This window comes from Theobroma cacao, chromosome 3 (assembly GCF_000208745.1).
Source record: "Theobroma cacao cultivar B97-61/B2 chromosome 3, Criollo_cocoa_genome_V2, whole genome shotgun sequence".
Taxonomy (NCBI): domain Eukaryota; kingdom Viridiplantae; phylum Streptophyta; class Magnoliopsida; order Malvales; family Malvaceae; genus Theobroma; species Theobroma cacao.
Genome location: NC_030852.1, coordinates 3247927 through 3271549, shown reverse-complemented (window position 1 = coordinate 3271549; position 23623 = coordinate 3247927). Strand labels below are relative to the sequence as shown.

Below are 23623 nucleotides of genomic sequence, written 5' to 3'. Positions count from 1 at the left end.
AGATGATTGGCTCGAATGTCTACAGTGTTTCCCTTTTCTAATCTATTCATAATTTGTAAAATAGAGAATTTATTTCTCTACTACTAAGAAGTGGTTGTGCTTATGATGCTACCTCATTCTACTTACAAGCATATTCCTTAAAACTTTTAGAAAGGTCCAGTTTCATGTTTTGAAGGGTTACTCGATAGGCGTTGCCCCTAACATATACCTGTATTGCCCTAAAAATGCTTGACCCAAGTTTCTTGATGTGCAAATCTGATTTCTCTCAAACTTCAAATTCCATTTAACTGTATCTCCTTTCAAACTATCTTGGAAGAAATGAATGAGTAATCTCTCATCATGGGCATATGCAGCCATCTTGTTGCAATACATTGCTAAACGCACTTTAGGACATTTGGTTCCATGAAACTTTTTGAACTTTCGTACTTTGAATTTGGATGGGATAACCACATTAGGCAGCAAACCTAATTCCATTGTGAACTTGAAAATCCTTCGATAGTTCCTTTTCCTTTACAGGCAACCATAATCTCCACTAGCTTTGCCAATGGTTCCCTTATCTTTTCCTGACTTTTCTTGATCTTGTCCATCTATTTTAATTGTTCATCTCCCATGATTCTAACTTGATCCCATGTATTGCATAAATGGTAAGTATGCTCTCTTAAGCTTTCCTCTTGTCACAAGATGGAACATATCAGTTTGATAATCAAATTATACCTTACCAAAGGTCTTTCTAGATATCTCACACCCTCATAAAAACTCAAAAATGATTTTTTATTATCTTCTAAAATCAACAACATGGTTACCGCTTTATTCATTGAATGTAGTAGTTATCATTTTTACCTCTTTTTTCATTGAATGTAGTAGAGTCAAATGACACCGCTTACAACAAAGGTGGATGAATGAATGCATGCATGTTAAAATCAAGGGATGCTTGATTGCATGATGCAATGACTAATTATATATATCAGTAATAGGATGATGAATGACTTGCAGCACAAAAATGCTTGTTCATGAATGGCAATGAAATTTTACATGCATGACAAAATCTAAATTGTATGACACATTTATTTTTTTGAACTAGCCCATTTTTCATCTTTCCTTCTTTCTTTTCATCTTTTTTTTTCTTTTATTTTTTCCTTTTTTTGAAGAAATTCTATTTGTTATTATAAAACAAAATTTAAAATATTTGAACAAAACCTCAAAAGTCAACATTAATACATTTATTCCAAATCATGACAACATTTTGTATCATTTGAAGCATAACCTTGAACACATTGATTTCCACATAATTGTTCACAAACATAAACCTTCTTTTTTCTTTAGAAAATTTAAAAGAAATTAAGGATTGTTATGGCTAAACATTAGGTGTCCTAAAATCCTAAAATGCCTTTACTAAAAAGAAAATGTCCTATTAAAGCTAGCTCTATTATCACTATGCCTTGCACGTGTACAGGAAATGACAACTTCAACAGTTTGAAAAATTACCTCTTTTCTTGCAAATATATTGTTTGAGACTCAAGTCTTTTCTTTGTGATTTTTTGACTTCAGCTTTCCAAAAAGATTTCAAACTATGGCAAAATTAATCTATAAGCTCAAAAGTCAAAGTACCATTGTTGGTCAGATTTTCAATTTTCTCCCTTAATGGCCTACACTTTTCCATTAAGTGTCCAATTGCCCCCATATGATATCACATTTAACATTAGGGTTATAATTCCTTGCCAATGGATTTAGAACTATCTTTATTGGCACAGGACTAAGATATCGATTCTCAATTAGTAGAGACAAAAGATTAGGGATCAGTATCGTTAATTGGTGAGTCTTGGGTATGGGAAATGACTAAGGTACAAGTGGAGGTCTGAGGGTGATTGATGATGGTGCAAATGTCTGAACTCGAGGAGTTTGTTGAAAGGGTGGTCGAAAAGTAGTTGGATGGTGGTGCAAATTTGGACTCAGATTAGTGTTCATGGGTAAAAATGATGGTTGAATGATGGTGGGTTGGAAGTATGTGCTTGATTTTCAATCACTGTTTGAAGGTTAAGCAAGACCCAAGGAACCCATCTTGGTCATGAAACTCTTTAGGTCAATCATTTGTGTATTCAACTCATCCATCCCTCTCATGACTTCTTCCAAACCTTGGATCTTTACTTAGGCCACCAAGTAAGGTGTTGGACCTATTAAGGACAAATTGGTTTTCATTCAATGGTTGCTTGAGGCATGGTTCAATTTGAAGTGATGGGGATTCTTGAGGATGAATTTTATTGGTTTTATTGGGACGTTCAACCATTTCCATCAATTCGACAATCTGTCCTTTCATTCTTCGAAGGTCATGTCTAAATTCTTCCTGATAGCATTCCAGTGCACTTATCCTTACTTCCAATTGATGTTCCATATCTTTCAATCCTAATGATCCCAACCAAAGTAAATTAGAGAAGAAAATTGAAACTTGAATAAAAATTTGGATGCTTTTTTTCTTTTTTCAAAAAATGAATTTATTCCGTTTCTTGTAAATCTAACAACATAGAATAAACATGAGATAATTGCATGTAGATGAAAATATGATATATGTGTAACGACCCTCACCTACGGTTGTTACCGGAGCACAAATCATGCAAGCTAGCTCATACGACTCGGCAAGCCTTTTAAATATTTTTATCTTACCTAGTAATTTCATTTCCTTTATATCATCCATCACAGTAACAATGATATGTGCCAATGTAGCAATTTTTAATACTTCATCACCATAGGATTTCATAAAAAGAATACCAAGTATTTACACAACATGTTTTATAAAACATAACTTCAAATTTAATTAAACAATACCTAAAGGCCTCGACCCAAAATAGTTTTAAAAATACAACATTTCTTTTAAACAGTTGACCACTCGACATCTAGTTAATGGAGTAATACAAGGGTAGGGCTATGAGACACCAATTACCTACGTTGCAAGCTGAAGTCCTCTCACCACAATTGGTCCCCAAAATTTACTTATCTGGCATTTCAACTAGTTTGGGTGAGCCTTTCATACTCAGTGAGTGGACAGGAAAGGAAACAAGCATTAAGTAGAGCTTTTAACAAAAGCATAATAATAATATATATGTATGACAATATAAACTATGCACAAAGTTAATAGATTATGTGCAAATCAATATAAGATGCTTAAATTTAAATCTCAAAATTTTTAATTACTTTTGCAGTGTAAAAATCTCATGCTTGATAAAATTGATTAACTATTGCAATTATAAACAATGTAATTTCCTGAATGTCATGTAAACTAATAAACGAAAGCCATGGTTTTCTCAAACAAATATAATAGTAATGCCATGCTTAATTAATAAAAAGGAATCAAATAGGGTTTCCTCTGGTAGGTCTAATATAGCGCCTTAGGCTCTCTCTCTGATATCAATAACATCAACACCTACTTGTGAGAACTTCCCACATCACCAAATATAAGTCGGGGCTTTAGGTCCCCCTTTACCTACTCATGGAAACTCCCCACGCCACTAAATATGAGTCGAGGCTTCAGGTCTCCCTTTATTATCAATTATCAATTATCAATATTCACTACTTTGTGCACAAAGATCACATAAAACTGCTATGGTAACAAGACCTATACCCATAAGGTTTACCTAAGAAAATAAACTAATGGAATTTCAATTGCATATAATCAATTCAATCATAAGCTCAAAAGGTGTGTATGCATGTTTAAATCATGAATGCGGTGAGCAATATATAAACAAGTTCATCATAAAATCAGTGAACATTAAAATAGCAAGTTCACTTACGAAAATCAATGAGCATGTCATAGATAATATATTTCACTTAAGCATCATGAAAATTGCCACCAAGGCATATTAGAAAACTCATTAACGACCACTTTAGGGCCTTTATACGAGAGTGTAATACATACAATTTTGAATGCTTCAAAATAGAGTATAAAATCTCATCATGTTTCAAAGGCTTATTTCTCGTTTTGTAAACAGCTTAATAGTTTTGATATTCCCACATAAACAACACATATAAAACAAGCTTAATAATCATTCCTAATCACTAACAGCTCATGGAACCCAATTGCAATCCAAATATAAACATCGGAACTAAATGTAATTGAATAATATCTAAACAGTGGGCATATCTAGCTTATTTAATATATCATATTCACCATTCAATAAATGCTTTAAAAGGGAATTGCCCATTCACCTTCTTTGGTGGGAATTCTCACCAATTATACCAATTTTCCATAGTTTAAGCTTGTTCTATTTCTGTTGGGAGACTTAGCATAATTCAATCCATCATCATCACCCAAGCCTTGTTGATTTCTTCCAACAACCGGGGTTCCAACTCAACTGTTCATTAGTGGCATGCGCAAAGACATTTCTCAATACTAGGCTCAGTACTAAACTATTACATAATTTGTGCAGCAAGCATTATAGCAACAAAATTCCAATTTCAATTTATTTTCTTACCTTCAAATTTCTACCAACTTGTCCTTGATATTAGACCACAATGCTAGCGGAATTTTTTTTTCAACACTTTCCTTCATTACTCCTTTAAATTGAAACATATTAATTCAATTAATCAAACTCCATGGTTAAACTAAGCAATCAACTAGAATTAAATTCATCATTGCCTACCTAGCTAGCATCAAATCCAATATTTATATCATACTGACAGCAAACCAGACCATTATTTAAACCGCATTTAATCCCAACATTTAAAACCAAATCCAAAAATCACCACCTAAGGCAACTACCAGCTCATTTATCAATCAATAAGCAACCATATCTTACTAGCTTTTAACTAGCATTTCAACATTGAAATTACACACCACTTAACTATATTCATTTTCCTTACCTCCAAGAACGAATAACTCCACCTTAAACCTCTAATTCAAGACATTAAATCAAAATTTCCAGCAAGCTCATCTTTTTCTTTCCCAACTTCCTTACAATAATTATTATATTACAATCCGTTAATCTCAAACTCATCTAAAAATTCTTTCCAACTAGCAGCAAAATATAGTAAATATTTAATAAATAAAGCCCAAGGCTCTTACGTTTATGGCTTAACCCCAACTTAACCACAATCTCCAGCAAGCTTTCAACCCAAGGCACAAATGGCTGCCACAAACAATTTGAAAACTTTTAACAGATTAATTTTAAGTGTAATGTCTAAAACTAATAATTTCTTACCTCTTTAGCAAATTTCCCAACGCCAAGATTCCATTGTAGAGCCTATTATCCTTCAAAGATGGTTTGATACGCTCCGTTGAGAAAACCAAAGTTACATTAGCTTGAACTTCAAAATGGGGGAGACACTTAACTCTTTTCCCTTCTCTATCAATTTTTTTTTGAAGCCTCTTCCCCACCTACAAGGTAATATTCGGAGTTCAAAATTCTTGAAAATTTGTTTGGGAATGGTCTTGTTTTAAGCAAAGAAGAATGACAGATTCCAAGAGTTGTAATGGGCGGAGTCTCCTATGTTTAACACCCTTTAAAATTTGTTCCCTTCTTGTTTTCCTTGCAAGGCGAATTCTCCGATCAAAAGGGCCTTCCAATCTGATTTTGAAATCTAATTTAATTAAATTTTTTTTACATGGGGCCACATGTTTCGCCCAACTTGCATGCAACAATGATTACATGCAATTGTTGTCCTTGCATGCATTATAAGGCCATAAAGTGCCCGGCCCCGTTACCTTCATGTGGCATAGTTTCCTTAGTTCTTGTATTTTAATTACTTACCACTTTAGTCATTATCTAATACATGTATTACATTCCACACATGTAAATTTTTCTATGATAAAAATTCTTCAATCCATAAATATCTCACTCTCCCATTTTGGTCGAACCTACCTCTTTAAAATTGCCTTTTAATATTTTATTTATTTACTCAACTTCCACTATTATTTTAATATTATTTTATTTTCCACATTCTCCTTCAATCTTCTATGCTTTCCAACATCATCAATGATCACAATTCTTCTCAAATTTCTAATATTGCTCTAGTTTAATCAACATTTGAAGTGATGGGATATTAAAATATGCATGCATGTATGAAATGCTATGGTGCCTTGATGTATGGATGACCACATTATTGAAATCATGTATAGTGGGAAGTAGAAAATTTGAAACTAAAATCCCTCTCTTTTTGTTATTTTTGAAGAAAATGGAAGAAATAAAAAAACTTCTTTTTTATGTTTCTTTCCAAAAAAAGAAAAGGTGCCAGAAACATCTTTTTTCTCTTTTTCCTTATTTAGTTTTTGCAAAAGAGAAAGCTTTTCTCTCTTTTTCTTCTCTCTCATTTTTATGCACAAAAGGAGCTACAGGCACATTTTTCTATTGTTCTTTTTTCTTTTTTGAAAAGACCACACTTTAAGGAAAGACCTCTCTCTTTTTGTTTTTTTTTCTTCACAAAAGAAAGAAAATAATCCTCTCTTTTCATGTTTATCTTTTTTTTTTTCCTGTTTAGGAGAAAAGAGAGAAAACTATTCTTTTGAAATTTTGAAAGTAAAAAAAAAGAGAAAAATCTTCTAAAAATAGAGAAATAATGAATGTAAAAAATCTTGTTCCTTTCCCTTTTTAATAAGACGAAAAAAAGAAGGAAAAAATACTTTTTTTTTTGTTTTTTGCTTTTGGTTTTCTTAAAAGTCACTTTGACGTTTTTTTTATACGAAAAAGGAGGTTGCTAAGATAAAATTGTTCCTTCATGTGTCCTAAGTTAGTGTGTACTTTTCAAGACAAGTTCGGTACAGCTCTACGTATGAGATGGCTCCTCAGGGTTTACTATATGTTGAGTTCAATTTCACTCAAAACTAAAAGTTTCCAAATTGTTCCTCCTTGTCATCCTATTTGGACTAGCAAGGCACTTTGGTCCTCACCCATTGCAGGTTTCAAATGGACTAGGTTTACTTTGTTAGTGCAAATAGGGTTTAAATGAAATTCAAGGAACTAGCAAAATTGACTTCAAGGTGAGTCTTTCAATAGACGCTATCTTTAAGACTTATTTCACCCCCATCACTTGGTATGCAAAGGGGAATAATGGCAATAGCCTTAGGGATACAATGAAGCCAACATCTAACTTCATTTTACACTTTACAAGAATAGATCGTTAGATACACCTGAGGGTTTGCAAAGTTGTTTAGCCTTAGAGTCTACTTTCTGCAGCAAGTAGATTATAAGAAATTTGGACGCTTTTGTAGTTTATGGGAACTTAAGTGTTTATGTTAATTTTCAGAATACAACACTTCTTTTGCTCTTGTTTTGTTTTTGTTTTGATGTGTCGAAAGGATTAGCGACAAGCCTTTTATATAGGCTTGCAAGTGTTTCTTATTCAATGATACAACCCTTTCATCAAGGCACCACTTTACCTAAAAGATATCTTTACATTTTTCAAGACACAACCTTTGGATAAAGGTATTGTTTCAATAATTACCTTATGAAAAGACAACCATTCTTTCCATAAAACATAATCTTTAAGTTATAATTTGAAATGATAACTTTTCATATTCAAAATTTAGAGTTATGGTGTTTTTTCAAGTTGTCTCATAACTTTTGAATTTAGAGGTGTTTTGCCAACATGTCATTGTACCAAGAGACATAACCATTCAAATGAAAAACCTACCTATAATCCAATAGTCACACTATGTCACTTTATGTGACATAACTTTTGAGCTAAGATAGCTTTTCATTATGTGACATAAACTTTGATTATGAAAATACACTAATAATCCCCCACCATTTTTAAAATTTCCAAATACCAACAAGTTTGAGAATCTTGTGCATAAAGGAAGGTATCCAGCAGATTTAACCTTCACTTAAAGAGTGTGATTGGTTCTAGTCTGAATTGAGTGGTTGACCAAGCATTGAACCATCGATTCTTCATTTGATTAGTCAGGTCACTAAACACACATAATTGCTCGCTTTATATCTAGTTTTGCCAATACATTTCATGGCTTTGAGTTTTGCATCCATTCATGAGTGTTGTCAAAGTCAATCCTTTATCTCCTAGAAGTAGTGACTTTTCTGCTCACATAAGTAGCCCCAATTAGAAGTACCTTGTAATTATAGTACTTTAACATATACATGTTATGGGTTTATTATGAGCTTTTGTTCAACCTTACCTCACACATTACGGGAACCAAACATTATACACCTTGGGATGTAAAATATAAATTAGTGCTTGTAATCATCCATGTGGTAGAATGGTCAGTACCCAAAACTTTCAAGTTAGCCACACCTTGGGACGTGAGCTCCCACCATGGGAGATTTAATTGATAGGCTTCAGACCTATCCCTCTTGAGGTCTTTATTCCCAAGTCCATTTTCAGACCTTTGGTAAACGGATCTGCTAAATTTTCACAAGACCTCACATAACTTATAGTGACTGTATTCCATCACTAATTCTTTATCTTATAATGCTATTTTGAAATCCAATAAATTGACTTTTTTCGTTGTATGATTGATTGTATGACTTTGATACCATTGTTTCATTATCACAATGTATCAAGATTGATACCATTGGTTTAGGCCACAACAGAATTTCATAGAGTAAATCTCTCAATCATTCCGCTTCTTGGGTGGTTGATGCTAAAGCTAAAAAGTCAGCTACCATGGTGGAGTTCTCTTGACAAGATTGTTTCTTAGAACCCCAAGAAACAACACCTTCACCAATTGTAAAAACCCAGCTAGTCATAAAAGTATGATCTGTTCTATTTGAGTCACAACTCGCATCTATATACCTTTTTAAAATTGAAGGAAAACATAAATAAGAAATGCCATAACTCATTGTACTTTTTAAGTACCTAAGAACTTTATGAACAGTATGCTAATGTTCTTTACTTAGATTACTTGTAAATCGGCTTAGCATCCCAACCACAAAAGTAAAGTCCGGCCTTGTACATACTATACCATACATTAGGCATCCAATCACCCTGGTATATTAATTATTGGCTTGTCTTTATTGGGTACTAGCTTTAGATTAGAATCATAAGGCGTGTATATAGGCATACAATTTGACTTATTATACTTTATTGCAATCTTTTCAATGGCATGAGATTGAGATAATGTTAGGCCATTATTGTCTCTCGTTATTCTTATCCCTAGAAAAAGATCCACCAGGCCATTATTGTCTCTCGTTATTCTTATCCCTAGAAAAAGATCCACCACACCCATATCTTTCATGTTAAAATCTTTGTCAAGAAACTTTTTGGGTTCTCCACTTGTTCCAAATCGATACAAAACATTATCATATCATCCACATATAGACAAATGATGATACCTTTACCATTATGGAATTTAGTATAGACCTATTTTTTAGATTGATTGATCTTGTAGCCATTAGCTAGTTGTACCTTCTCGAACTTTAGATGCCATTGTTTGGGTGTTTGTTTCAATCCATACAAGGACTTTACAAGCTTATTTACTTTTCTTTCTTGAACAGGAAAGACAAACCCTTTAGGTTTTTTTATAGACACCTATTAATCTAATTCATCATTTAAAAATGTTATTTTAACAACCATTTGGTGAATTATCATTTTATGCATAGATGTAAGTGCTATAAGCATTCTAATTGTAGCTATTCTTGCTATCGGAGTATATGTATCCAAATAATCAACACCTTTCTTTTGTTTAAAGCCCTTTGCTAGTAGCCTTGCTTTAAACTTATCTATGGTTCCATCAACTTTCATTTTCTTTTTGAAAATTCATTTACAGCCTATTGGCTTGGAACCCAATGGAAGGTTTACCAACTTCCAAGTTTTGTTTCCTATTATCGAGTCCATTTCATATTGTATTGCTTTTCTCCAAAATGAAGCATCTCGAGACATCATTGCCTTTTCATAAGTTTGAGGATCACTTTCACCTTTTACATTAAAGCAATAAGGTAAGTATTCGCATATTTCTTCTCTTGTACCTTCTAGTAAGTACATGAGGAAATCAGATCCATATGTCTTTGTTTTTCTAATTCTTTTACTTATTCGAAGCTCAATAGTTTCCTCATCATTTTTCAAAAGTTTATCACTTTCTGTTACTAGTTTTGTGGGTTTTGGAATTGAATTGAACCTTATTTCATCAAAGATAGTGTCCTTTGATTCTATCATTATATTAATGGAATATAAATTATTGGGCTCTATTACCATGAAACAATATGCTTTACTATATTTGGCATATCCTATAAATATACATTCAATTCCTCTTTCACCCAATTTCTTTTTTTTTTGTTCCAAAATTTTTATTATGACTCGACATCCCTAAACTCTTAAATAATTAAGGTTTGGCTTTCTTCCTTTCCATAGCTCATAAAGAGTGGTTTTACTCCTTTTGTTTGGGATTCTATTTAGTATATGGCAAGTTGTTAGTAAGGCTTCACCCCAAAATCCTTTCCCAGACCCGAATTAGAAAGCAAAACATTAACCATTTTAGTAAGAACTCGATTCTTATGTTCTACTACACCATTTTGTTTTGATGTGTACGGAGTAGTAATCTCATGAATAATACCAATGGACTTGAAATCCAAGGGATTTTAATATTCACCTCTTCTATCACTTCATAAACAATTGATAAGCAATTCACAATGCAATTCAATTTCATATTTATAGGTTTTAAATTTCTCCATTACTTCATCTTTAGCAAGCAATAAGTAAACATAGCAATATCTAGATAAGTCATCTATAAATGTTACAAAGTATTTCTTTCCACCAATAAATGGACTACTATGCATATCACAAGCATTCGAAATGTATTAATGCAAGAAATTTGGAGTTTCTTTCTACCTTAGGTAATGAGCCTCTTGTGATTTTCGTAATCAGGCATTTCTTGCACATATCATTATTTCCATCAATAATAGGTAGAACTATTAACATTTTTATTAATATTAAGGTTGAATATATTTTCACTCAAGTATCCACTTCCCACATATTGTTCACTTTTTATAAGGATGAACTTATCTACTTCAAATGCTAATTTAAAATCATACTTATTCAACAAACCACACGGCACAAGATTCTTTTTTACTTCTGGTAGATAATAGACATTGTTTAGTACAAGTATTTTTCTAGAAGTAAACATGAGTTCCACGGTCCCTTTTCCTTTCACATGTGTAGTGAAGGAATTTTCCATGTACAACACGGTTCCATCATTAACTATTTCTAAAGTCTTGAAGAAATTTTTGCCATTACGTACATGTTTAGTTGCACGAGTGTCAATCCACCATGTTCCATCATCTTGGAGAAGATTGACCTCGAAAATCATAGCCACAAACTTGTTATTGTTCACACTTTGTGTCTTATTTTTTCAAAAGTTTACATTCCACTTTGAAGTGTCCAAGTTTGTTACAATGAAAACATGGCCTTTTTTTGTTCTTTTTGATGTTATGACTTTTTTCATTCATACCCACGGACTACTTTCTTTTGTTGTACAAGACCGGTTTGCTTGATAGTTTGTGTTCCATCACATGGAACTTTGAAGTCTCAAGATTTTTTTTCATTAGAATCCTTTTCTTTTTCATCTTGCTTGACTTTTTCTTGTTTACGATAATCTTTTTCTATTCGAAGATGATTACCAAGGTCCTCGAGAGACATTTTCTCTTTTTTATGTTTAGAGTTTTCTTAGTGTCTCTTCATGAGTTCAAGCTCATGTAATTACTTCATAACAGAATAATTATCAACCATGTTATAGTCACTAAAATGACTAACTAGAAATTTCTTGCTACTTGTATCTTCGGCCATGTTTCTTGCTTCCAATTGGTCCCAACATTGTTTTACACTATTTTCATTCTGGTACGCATCGAACAATGCATCCGACATTCCATTAAGATTGTGTCCCATGCATATGTAGTCATTATTATCCCATTTTTGCTTTAAAAGAGTTTGATTCACTGATTCTTCATCACCTTCTTCATCTGGTTTTAGTGTATCTGGAACATAAGCGACATTGAGAGTTGTAAGGAGGAAACACATTTTTTGCCATTGAATAAAGTTTCCTCCTTCCAAGCGATCTAACTTAACAATGGTGGTAGCGATCTCTTTAAGTGAAGCCATTTTGAATTCCAACACCATGAATATGAGTCTTAAAATTGTTGGTGTAAATGGGGTTTAAATGGAATTCTAGGAACTGGGGAAATTGACTTGAAGGTGAGCTTTTCAATAAATGTTATCTTTAAAACTTATTTCTCCCCTACCACTCGGCATGCAAAGGGGAATAATGCGAATAGCCTTAAAGATTCAATAAAGCCAACGTTTAACTTCGTCTTACACTTTACGAGAGTAGACTGCTAGATACATTAGAGGGTTTGCAAAGTTGTTTGGCCTTAGAGCCTACCTTTTGCAGCAAATAGATTATAAGGAATTTGGATGCTTTTGTAGTTGATGGGAACTTAAATTGTTTATGTTAATTTTCAAAATACAACACTTCTCTTGCTCTTTATTTTTCTGCTTTTATTTTGTTTTTGTTTTGATTTGTCAAAATGGTTGGCAACAAGCCACTTATATAGGCTTGCAAGTGTCTATTCTTCAAGGACATAACCCTTTCATCAAGGCACCATTTTGTCTAAATACATCTTACATTTTGCAAGACACAACCTTTAGATAAATGTAATTTTTCAATGATCACTTTATGAAAGGACAACCGTTCATTTTAGAAAACATAATCTTTGAATTATAATTTGAAATGATTGCTTTTCATATTCAAATTTTTTAGCTGTGGTGTTTTTTCAAGTTGTCTCATAATCTGTGGATTTGGAGGTATTTTTCCAACATGTCATTTTACCAAGAGACATACAAATCACATGAAAAACCTACCTACAATCCAATAGTCACACTATTGCACTTAATGTGACATAACTTTTGAGCTAGGATAGCTTTTCATTTTGTGACATAACTTTTGATTTTGAAAATACACCAACACAATCTTAGTAGGAGTGTTTCACTAGCCCATGTGGAGCTTATCACCTTATGAGAGTGTAGCTACTGAACCCTTTTATAATGAGGATAAAGCTCAGGTAGAAAGCTTATTCATGAATGAAATGTGTTGTGTGGGTGAAGGAATGGATCAACTTTTGATCGCTCATCTCATGTCCCTTTATCCTAGATACCCCACGTTTATTAAAGCAAATGAATAAATAACAATAAATGACATGCAATAGTAGAAAACTAAATAAAATAATGCCATTTATGATTAAGGAAATAAAACATCATCAATTAATTAAGGTTTAGGATAACTTATGATTATTTATCAGCTTGACACTCAAGAATCCCTAGTGGAGTCACCAAATTGTCATTACATGTGATGTGAAAATTTGGAAATTGATCCTCTCTTCCATGAGAGTCGATCCTAGACAATTTCAAAAGCTATTTCAAGCACCTTGTGATGTGGGGATCGACTATCCCTTCTATAGAGGATGATTTTAGGCATTTCTAATAGCTATGTAAGGCTTTAAACTTTTAGGGATCGACCCCTCCTGTCAAGCCCTACTCTATTATATATTTGTCATGTCATTCATGTGCTTGATAGAATGTTTGCATAAGTGAATGAATCGAAAAATCGTTAAAAGTCGGTATTGTACCTAGTGGTTCAATGAAGTTGATTAAAGCCTCGAATTAGGCCAAATAAAGATTTTACGATGTATTTGAGAGTTATTGAATCTTAGAATGTCTTAATATGATGATTCAAAATTCGAGGATTGATTTGGAGTTAATTCGAAAATTTTCATAATGTAGGGGCAAAATGGTCATTTTGCCACTCAAGGGAAAAATTGGAATGTTGGATGATATTTTGACTAAATTTGATTAATTAGAGCATTATTTGAATTTGAGAAGTGAAAAATTTCAATTTCAACATTTTTTCAAACATAGGGGCAAAACGGTCATTTTAAGTGTCCATGAGGACGAAATTGGAAATTTTGGAATTGTACACCATCATGACACTTGTCAATCCCATGAATTTCACCCATTATTTTTTTAAGTGAGAGATTATATGTGGTGGGAATGAGATGCTTAATTATTAAGTTTTTAAACATGGACCAATTAAAAGGTGACAAGTGTCAAGCTTTAATATTATTTTAATTGCATATATAAACTCACTTAAAACCCTGACATTCACACTCTTATGGCCGGCCAAGCAAGGGAACAAAGAGAAAAAGAGAAGAACAAACCCTAGGAAGGAAAAATCCAAGAGAAATTGTTGGATTTCAAGGAATCAAGCAAGTAAAGGTAAGATTTTTTTATATTAGCTTGTGATCTACCTTTCCCATGCATTCTTTTTCATTCTCCATGGCTAAAATTCAAGTTTTCAAGAGGGAACCTTTGCTGGCCAAATCTAGAGAGAGAAGTTTTGGTGATGAATTTTGCTAGATTTCATAATATCCTAGTGTTTTTAGTCATTTTGTGATGTTTGGAAGGAAAAACAAGCAAGAAAATCACATGTTCTTCAACCACCCTCATTTGGCCGAATTTTCTATAGGGCATGTTGATGATGGATTTGGTTGTAATTCATGTTATTTAGCTAGGAATTGATGAATTATGATGTTGGATATCGAAACCGGTTATTGAAAAGTATAGTTCCTTTAGAAAATGGCTTGATGGAAAATGAGAAAATCATAGTAAATGGACTTGGATTTGATTCCTAATGATATATATGGATTTACGAGACTATGTAGACATTGATTAGTATGTTAGTTCGGAATCGGAATGAATTTCGAAAAATGGTGAAGTTAGTCAAAAATCAAGTTCATTGTAATGCTTTGGTGTATTAGATTATTGGAAGTGTAATGAATATATTTGGAGTTGAATCGGATGTTTTGGTTAAATCAATGGTGTATAGTTCGAATTAGGTCGAATACAAATTCCTTCCGATCACAATTGAACCTACGTAGAACACCGTCTTTAAGTGACTATCCGAACATTTCTCATTCAACTTCATGCATTCATATAGAGTCTGAAATAGTTTTATAACAATTTGACACCAATGTATTGAATTACGTATCGTGTATTATGGATAGGTGCTGAACCCCCCGATAAGGGCAAAGATATCGTGTCGGAGGACCAAGAATAGGAGTACTCCTACCACTTCAAATTCCCATTATAGTGAGTAATCAGATGTTCATCTTAATTATCTAAAGTGGTTTATACTTGTTTTAAGATTTTAAAGAATAAGGCACTTAATTTGCAAATTATTATGTTTTACATTTTAAATGTTGGTTAAATGAATGAGATTTATAAATTATTCTGAAACTAAATGTTGATTTTCGAAATAGAGTAAGTGGAGGCTATACATTCGTATTATATATATATATATATACATAATTTGAATTGATGGCTTATGAAATTGTGGTAGCATGAATGGTTGAAATTGTGGTTTTGTGAATTATATAAATTGTTTTGTCTTACATTGACAGGTTGGATAGTAGTATATTAGCCATGTTATGCTGCCGAAATTTTATTGATTTGGTGGGTTATGTATTTAGCTTATTGTAGTGGGCGGGTTTTCGTGGGCCAGCCTATTAGAAGGGCACGGTAAGCCCCGTTATATTTACCTTAGTACAAAAGGCACGAAGGGTATCTCCTAAGGAAAAATTTAGAGTTCACTTCACGCCGAACCACCACGTGAAAGTGAAACTTAGCCAACGCCAAGGAACAACTATATTTTTAAACGTGAAAATATGTTTTATGTGTATATGTCTTTTTAACTGCCTTGGCGGACTCGGTTGGATGCCCGATGTAAGGCATCATCGAGTACAAATTAAGCCTTGTTGATTTTCTTGATGAAATGTGATTGTTTTTACATGGATTGAAATGGGTTTTGATGCTATAAATTATATATATATTGATGGGATGATTTAACTGTCTCTATTTACTCAACTTTAGATGCTATAGACGAACTCTGCTTACTCATTCAGTTCATGAAAACTCACTTCTTTTTTTTTTTGTAACCATTTCAGGCTCAGGATAGTCTGTAGATAGCTGATTTCGTTGAGGATATACTTTTGGATTTACATCCTTAGAAATCGAAGGTCTACCTTATTGTACATATTTGTTTATTTTGGGGGCCTACATGTCATTGTAGAATATTTTGTATACCTGGCTATGTGTGCCACTGTATGTATGAATTTATTTTGCTTTTACGCTACAAAAATTATTTATGCAGAGTTCTATAAATATTGTTTTATAAGAAAATAGAATATTTTATTTAATTTGAATAGCTATAATTTCACTTTAAATTGATGAATTAGACAACGAAACTTATTTTTAGACATGAAATGGATGCTTATTACTCGTATATCATATTTTTACCAGGGTTCAAAAATTTTGAGTAAAATGACCAAAATACCCCTGTGTAGTAGAAATTACTTTTTGATTGTTTTTTATTTGAAATTAATCTATATTTCTTTAAAACATGGTATTTAATAACTGTTGCTCATAAGGGAGAAGTAAAATTGATGCGAAAGCCTTGCGAGGTTTTGGTTGGCATTTCGGGTAATGAATGTCAATCGAGACATTGCGGCGGTTGTCACGGGCTCGATGAGAATTTTGGGTCGTGACACCTCCTTTCCATGGGATCAACCTTTCATGACTTATTTTGCAAATTACCTTTCTTTGGTTTCCTTTTTCAATCATACTTTCATATCAAATCAACATCATCATAGGAAGAAAATTCATGTCAATAGAGTTGGGAAAAACTCATCCAACATTCAAAATTATATTAGATAATTCATTCAAACTTATCCAATATCTTACTTAAGTTTAAACATTATCATTCAATGTAAGGTTAGGGGTTTCACACTGTGCTTATTGTTAGTGTGTCTAAATCCAATTTGCTAATTCAAGCGATTGCTTAGCTAGTCATCTTCAAGAAGATTTTTAGGGTTTTTAACATCATTAGAAAGACAACATATCAACTTAGCGTTTTCTTAAGTACAGGGATAGCGAGCAATATTGTAATATGAATTCAAGGAAATCCTAAAATATGAATTGATGGTAAACTTGGAAATCACCTTGGCACTGCGACAATTGTTTGTGATACTTTTTTGTGTGGAGATTAAATAAGCCTTTCTCTTATACCTATCAATGTTCTTTTGAGCAGTGCTCCACTCATTCTCTAGCTACTGTTGGTTCTTTAAAAGTCTAACATTCCTTTAATTTGTGTGGCCAGAATCTCATTTGGCTTCAATTTTAATTTATTTTACAAACTTTCCAGAACTTTGGAAAGCCCATACTTTTCAAGGTAATTTCAAGTATTATGGTGACATTATTGATGCTTATATCCTTTTTGAAAGAAATTTCAAAGGTTAAAAAAATTTGGGTTTGTGCTCATTGATTCAATTAATCTTGAAAATTTGTTAAGCTTTCTTAATCAGATTTGGATTGGTGGTTTCAAACTTAAATTCTACCAAGCATAGGCCATTTTAGTAATTCTAATATTTTCCAGCAACACTCTTAACGTAGGAGCTTTGGTCGTGATGTGAATGAGTTTGGTGTTGATGCTATTCATAGACCTTATGCTACGTACTAGTCAACTAATGTTTGTAAGGCAACAATATTGAAGTGAAGAAGAAGGCACGTGAAGCTTACTTGCTCAGCTTGTTTGAAGAACATGTGCTTTAGTAACTTATGTATTTACTTTTATAGTTACAGTAAATAGAGTTATTTAGAGTTAATTGTCTTTCTGTTATTTTATTTTTCCTTCCTTTAAGACTGAGTTACACTTGAATTTTTTCATTCTTGTATAATGTTGTCTAATTTTCTACCCATGCAAGTATACGTATCATAAATATAATATAGTAATGAGTAGAGTGTCGATCCCACAGAGATTTGAATTAATCCTTATTGTTAACTACTAAAATTAACACACCCTAAATTTATCTAAACAATTAAAAAAAAAGAAAAATTGAAACTAATAAACTAATAACTAAAACTAATATATCAGCAAAATTACTTCTAGTGATTACCAAACCTAAGATTATGATATCCCTCAATACTTCATCTGAATATTATCTCTCTCTCTTTCTTAACTCAGTTTAATGGATTTAGTTGCTAAGCTAGAGTCCTAATACAAGTTTCTGTCGAGTTTCTCATAAAAATATCTCTCTCAATTAATTTACTATATATCTATGCAAATTATATTGAAGAAAGATTCATTAAGTTTGTACTCTAATTTTGGCTACGTATGGCTTATACGTGTACGTCTACCATATATGCAAATTAAACCACTTAATCAACTAAGTGCATTTTATCGTACGCTGTTCTATTTAAGGTCTACCTAAAATCTCCTTTGTCAAGATTTAACATAGATTTCTAATTCAATCTAATTGGTGGCTAGTCAATTAGAAGAATTAAGAACAAAATAAAATAAACAACTTAAATCTATCAAATATAAGTAAAAGAGAGATAAATAATTTAAACTATATATTGAGTTCAATCATAATCTTAGATTAATGAATTAGTTCCCTAACAAGTCACACATCATCATCAAATAAAATTTTAACATTAAAAACAAAACCAAGGGAATATGAGAATAACAACAAGATAGAAAAAAACCAAGGATTGTACTCTTGATCTCCAAATCTCTATGAATTCTTCAAAATTTTCTTAACTTCAATGATGTTGTGGCTTAACTCTCAGTTGTTAATCTGGTGTTTCGTTCTCTTCTTTTCAAAGTCTTTTGAAAGGTTGTTTTTATAGGCTTTGAAGTTAGGCTAAGCTAGGCGAAGAAAGAAGTCAATTCCAATAAGGATTTTCTCATCAGATTATGTGGGTCGTAGCCTTGCCTAATTAATTAATAGAAATCATAATTGCTCTATGAATGCTATAGTGTGTCAACTTTGAAAAAATATTTGACTACCTTCCAGGCCAAACTGGGAAAACTGATAAGCATAAAAGTTGTAGAGTTTTCTCTTATCTTTCCTAAGGTTTAATAATAATCTCATTTAAAGTCTTGTAGAAAGAGTTATGGCCAAAATACCAAAACATGTGCAGTGGAAGTCTACACCTTAAAATTGCTTTCCCTTTCCACTAAAATTCCTCTTTCATCAAACATATACAAAAGCATAAATAAATCAATAATAGCCTCTTTTAACCACACTAACACCAAATTAAGTGTAAAATTAACTAAGATTAGATTGACTCATCTAAATTAACTAATTTAAAATAATTAAATACAATATACTAATTTTTATGCATTATTACAAGAACTAGGCTAAATTATTATCAAAATTAAGTCCAAATAACTTTGTATCATAGAGTTATAATATAAATAGACCTCTATAGTTAGTTGGATAATTGATTGAAGGAGTGAATTAGTTTCTTTCCACAAAGGTTGTTCGTCATTTTTTTTCTCTTCAACTATTCGAACATGGTATCAGAGCGGGTTCTAGAAAGGGATTCTTGATCGTTGAGCTCCTTCAAATTCTTTTAAGGGCTAAAATTAGGTTTTGATTCATTCTATTGGTATTTCTACAACGATTTTGATTTGTTGAGGAAGTGGATTGAGAATTTATGTTTTTTTTGTGGTCAATTCAGTTTCAAGAATATTGATCTGTTAATCCCTATTTTTGAGTTTCTTGAAATTGAGCTGTTAGTATTCTAATTAATGGAAAAAACTGAGGAAACACTGGTGAACAAATTTGGAAACCCAAGAAATAACAATTCACAATTAGAAGATGTTTAATCTCCCTACTATATACACCACTCTGATAATCATGCATCAGTAGTGGTTAATCCCAAGCTAACTACCAGTAATTACATTGCATGGAGTAGATCTTTTCTTCTAGCCTTGTCCATAAGAAACAAGATTGGATTTCTTGATGAAACCATTTAGAAACCAAGCATGATTGATCCTTTGTATGGCTCATGGGTTAGATGCAATAATCTAATAGTTGTTTGGCTCTTGGACTATATTTCCTTACCTATAGAATCAATAGTATTTTACATGGATAATGTTTTAGAAATTTGGAACACTTTCAAGCAAAATTTTCAACCCCAAATGATGCACATGTATGCAATTTACAATATTCATTAGGGACTATGAATCAAGGTATTAGGAATGTGGACTCTTACTTTATTGAGTTGAAAGGGGTTTGGGCAGAACTTAGAAACTTTAGGCCGTTTGCCACATTGTGAATGTGGCAAATGTAATCCAACATGCTTTGGTAAGTATTCAAACCAATACTAAAAGGATATGTTATTTATGTAAAGCCCGACCTTGTAAAATACTTGTCATGACATACATGTGATGGACAACATGTTTGCATGCTAGGAGAGTCCCCGAAAAATTTATAAAAGTCGGTATTGTACCTAGAGGTACAACAAAGTTGATTTAAGCCTCGAACTAGATCGAATAGAGAGTTTAGGGTGAAATTGAAAATTTTATAGTCCAGAAATGATTTAAAATGGTGATTTGGGGTTCGAGGATCAATTTGGAGTCAAATTGAAAATTTCACTATCCAAGGGTAAAATGGTAATTTTGCCACTCAAGGACAAAATGGGAATTTTTTTGAAAGATTTTGATTACATTTGACTTATTGGAGTATGATTTAAGGTTGAGAAGTGAAAAATTGTAATCTCGGTATCTTTCAGAGCATAGAGGTAAAATGGAAATTTTGCCACCCTAGTGGTAAAATTGTAATTTTACACCACCAACACTTGTCATGCTCATAGAATTCATCCATTGACTTTTTATGTTATGGATAAGTGAGAAAATATATATGGTGGAGATAAAAAGTTTAAAATTTTTAAAGTTTTAAAAATGGACCAATGTAAACATGCCATGTGTCAAGCTTAGAATATTTTATTATTTCCTTTAAAAATCAGCCTATAAATCTCTCACTTCTCTCCAAAAATTCGGCCAAGCAAGGAAAAGAGGAAAACAAAGAAAGAACAAACCCCAGGTGAAGAATTTCAAGAGAAAAGTGTGGGAAATTTAAGGAAACAAGTGACAAAAGGTAAAATTTCTTGATTTTGACTTGTGATCTACCTTTCCCATGCATTTCTCCTTATTTTCCATGGTTAAATTTCATGTTTTCATGGTGAATTCATGGCTGGCCGAATGGGTATGGAGAGAGAATGATGTTGGATTGATTTGATTTTAAGTTATGTTAGTGTTTTTAGTTAGTTTACCATGTCTAGAAACAAAACAACATGAAAAGAATTCATTTTCCCCATCACCCATCAATGGCCGAACCTACCTTGTATTGAGTGAGGATGAATTTGATTTTATTTTAAGAGAAATCGTTAGAAAACGATGAATTATGGTGTGGAAAAATAGTAGAAAAAATCATGGTGTTAATGCACCATTATTGACCGAAAATTTCAAGAAGAAAAGTGAAGGTAGTTTTGCCAAATTTTAGGTTGTTTGACTTGTGTTTGGTGAATTAAGATATTGGAAAAGAAATGGAGCAATTTGGAGCTAAATGGGATGCGTTGGTCAATTAATCGAGTGATAAGACGAATTAGGTCGATATCGAATTTAGATGGTTACTAGTGCATTTTGCATTCCAAATCATACATTAGTAGTCTAAATTAGTTTAATTTCGATTTAATACCAATGTAGTAAATTTCTCGATTTTGGTATTGTGTCAAGGTGGTGAGTCCTCCGATAAAGGCAAGGGAATTGCACTCGAGGACCAGTAGTCTGAGTACTTCGAAAATTTGCACTCTAGACATTGTGAGTAAACTTACTGTCATTTTAATTATCTAGGGTGGTTTTTAAATGATTTCGTGAATTTTATGAAAAAGGGATTTAAAAAGGTAAATTTTCATGTTTTATGAATAAATGTGTTTCAATGAAATTAATTTATAAATTGTTTGAAATTAATAATGATGTTGAAAAATAGAGTACACGGAGACTGTTAATTGTTGCAATTCGATTGTTTAAATTGATTGGCTTATGATAAATCGGGCATGATTGGCTGGTTGGAAATTGTATTGAAATACGGATTTTTTATTTGCCTTGAAAGACTGTAAATAAAATAATTGCCATGTCATGCTATTGCAAATTTTATTGAATTGGTGGATTATATATTAATTAATCACTACAGTAGGGGGTTTCTGTGGACCAGCCTTTTAGAGGGGCACGGTAAACTCCATTATATTCTTACCTCGAACGGAGAGGCGTGTAGGGTATCTCTTGGGGTAAAGCTTAGGGTTCACTTCACGCCAAACCACCACGTGAGGGGGAACTCAGCCAACGCCAAGGAACGGCTATGTTTTCAAAATAAAAACATGATTTATGCGAAATGTTAATTTTTAACAGCCTTGGCGGTCTCGATAGGATGCCTCGACCAAGGTGTCCCCGAGAATGGATTTATGGCACAAGCCTAGTTTTATGAGATTCATAAGCCTCTTTACGTATTTTGAATGAAATGTATTCTAATGCTGTGACCCAGTTTACGATGATTTACTTGATCGTCTCCATGTACTCAACTCTAGGTGTTTATGATGATGTCTGTTTACTCACTGGGATTTTATAATCTCACCACTCTCATTTCCATCCATTTCAGGCTCAGAATAGGCTATAGATAGCTGATCTCATCGAGGACTATCATTGGATTTGCATTCTCTAAACTGTGGGTTCACAGTCATCTTTACTTTTGTTTATTCGGGGGCCCACTTGTTATTATAAATTAAATTTCATACTCTAGTTATTTGTACTACTGTATGTAGGAATTTATTTTGTGTTTACGTTATAAAAATTATTTACGTAGTGTCTTAAAAATATTGTTTTATAAGAAAATAGAATATTTTACTTAATATTTTTTTTATTTTCTTATTATATCCAAATAATCGCAATTTCGTTTTAAATGAAGATTTTAGACTTTAAAACTCATTTTTGATTATGAATTATGTGTTTTGTACTCGTATGTTACAATTTAGCTGGTTTCAAAATTTTTGAAAAAAATAACCAAAATACCCTTGTGAGACGAAAATTATTATTTTATTTATTTTAAATTGGAAATAACTTAAAAACTTTTAGAACATGATATTTAGCAAAGGTTACTCACAGGGGGAAAGAGAAACTGATGTTAAAGACTTGTGGGGTTCCGATTGGCATTCTCGGTGATGAGTATCTATCGGGATACCGCGGTGGTTGTCACTGGCTCAAGGGGAGTACCGGGTGATGACAATTTAGGTTTCTCAATGGACTTAATGAGTCATTCTCTGCATTGAGGTCCTAAATCATATTAATGGAACCACTTCCAAAGCTGGACAAAGCATATAACATGGTTTTAAGGGAAGAATCACAGAGGAGGTTGTTAATTTAAAACAATCCTACAATGGAATCTTCAGCCATGACAGCTGTTGCTGATAACAAAAGGAAAGGAAAGAGAGATTTAGTTTGTTGTCATTGTAACAAAAAGGGTCATACAAAAAACAAGTGTTATAGAATCATAGGACTCCCTGATACTTTCAAGTTTACAAAGAACAAGGGAAATTTTAGAAAATCAGTAAACAGTGTCACTACTGCAAGTAATGAAAAGGACCAAGATGAAGAAGTTGTAGGTTCAGATTCTATGTCACAGATATCTCTCATCAAGCATCAAGTCAAAAGCTAATGACTCTTTTTAGAGAGAGTGGTATAAACAGTGAAGATTGTATTGCAAGTTCATCAAATACTCAGCCAACAAAGCCTTCTTTGGTAAAT

General features: G+C 32.6%; 1 long non-coding RNA gene across 1 annotated transcript; it reads right to left on the bottom strand.

Moving 5' to 3' along the window:
* LOC108661272 lies at positions 2814-5505 on the bottom strand. Its single transcript, XR_001927027.1, has 5 exons — positions 5190-5505; positions 5054-5117; positions 4464-4545; positions 4198-4343; positions 2814-2989 (listed from the first exon to the last, which is right to left on the bottom strand). It is a non-coding gene; the product is annotated as an uncharacterized LOC108661272 (long non-coding RNA).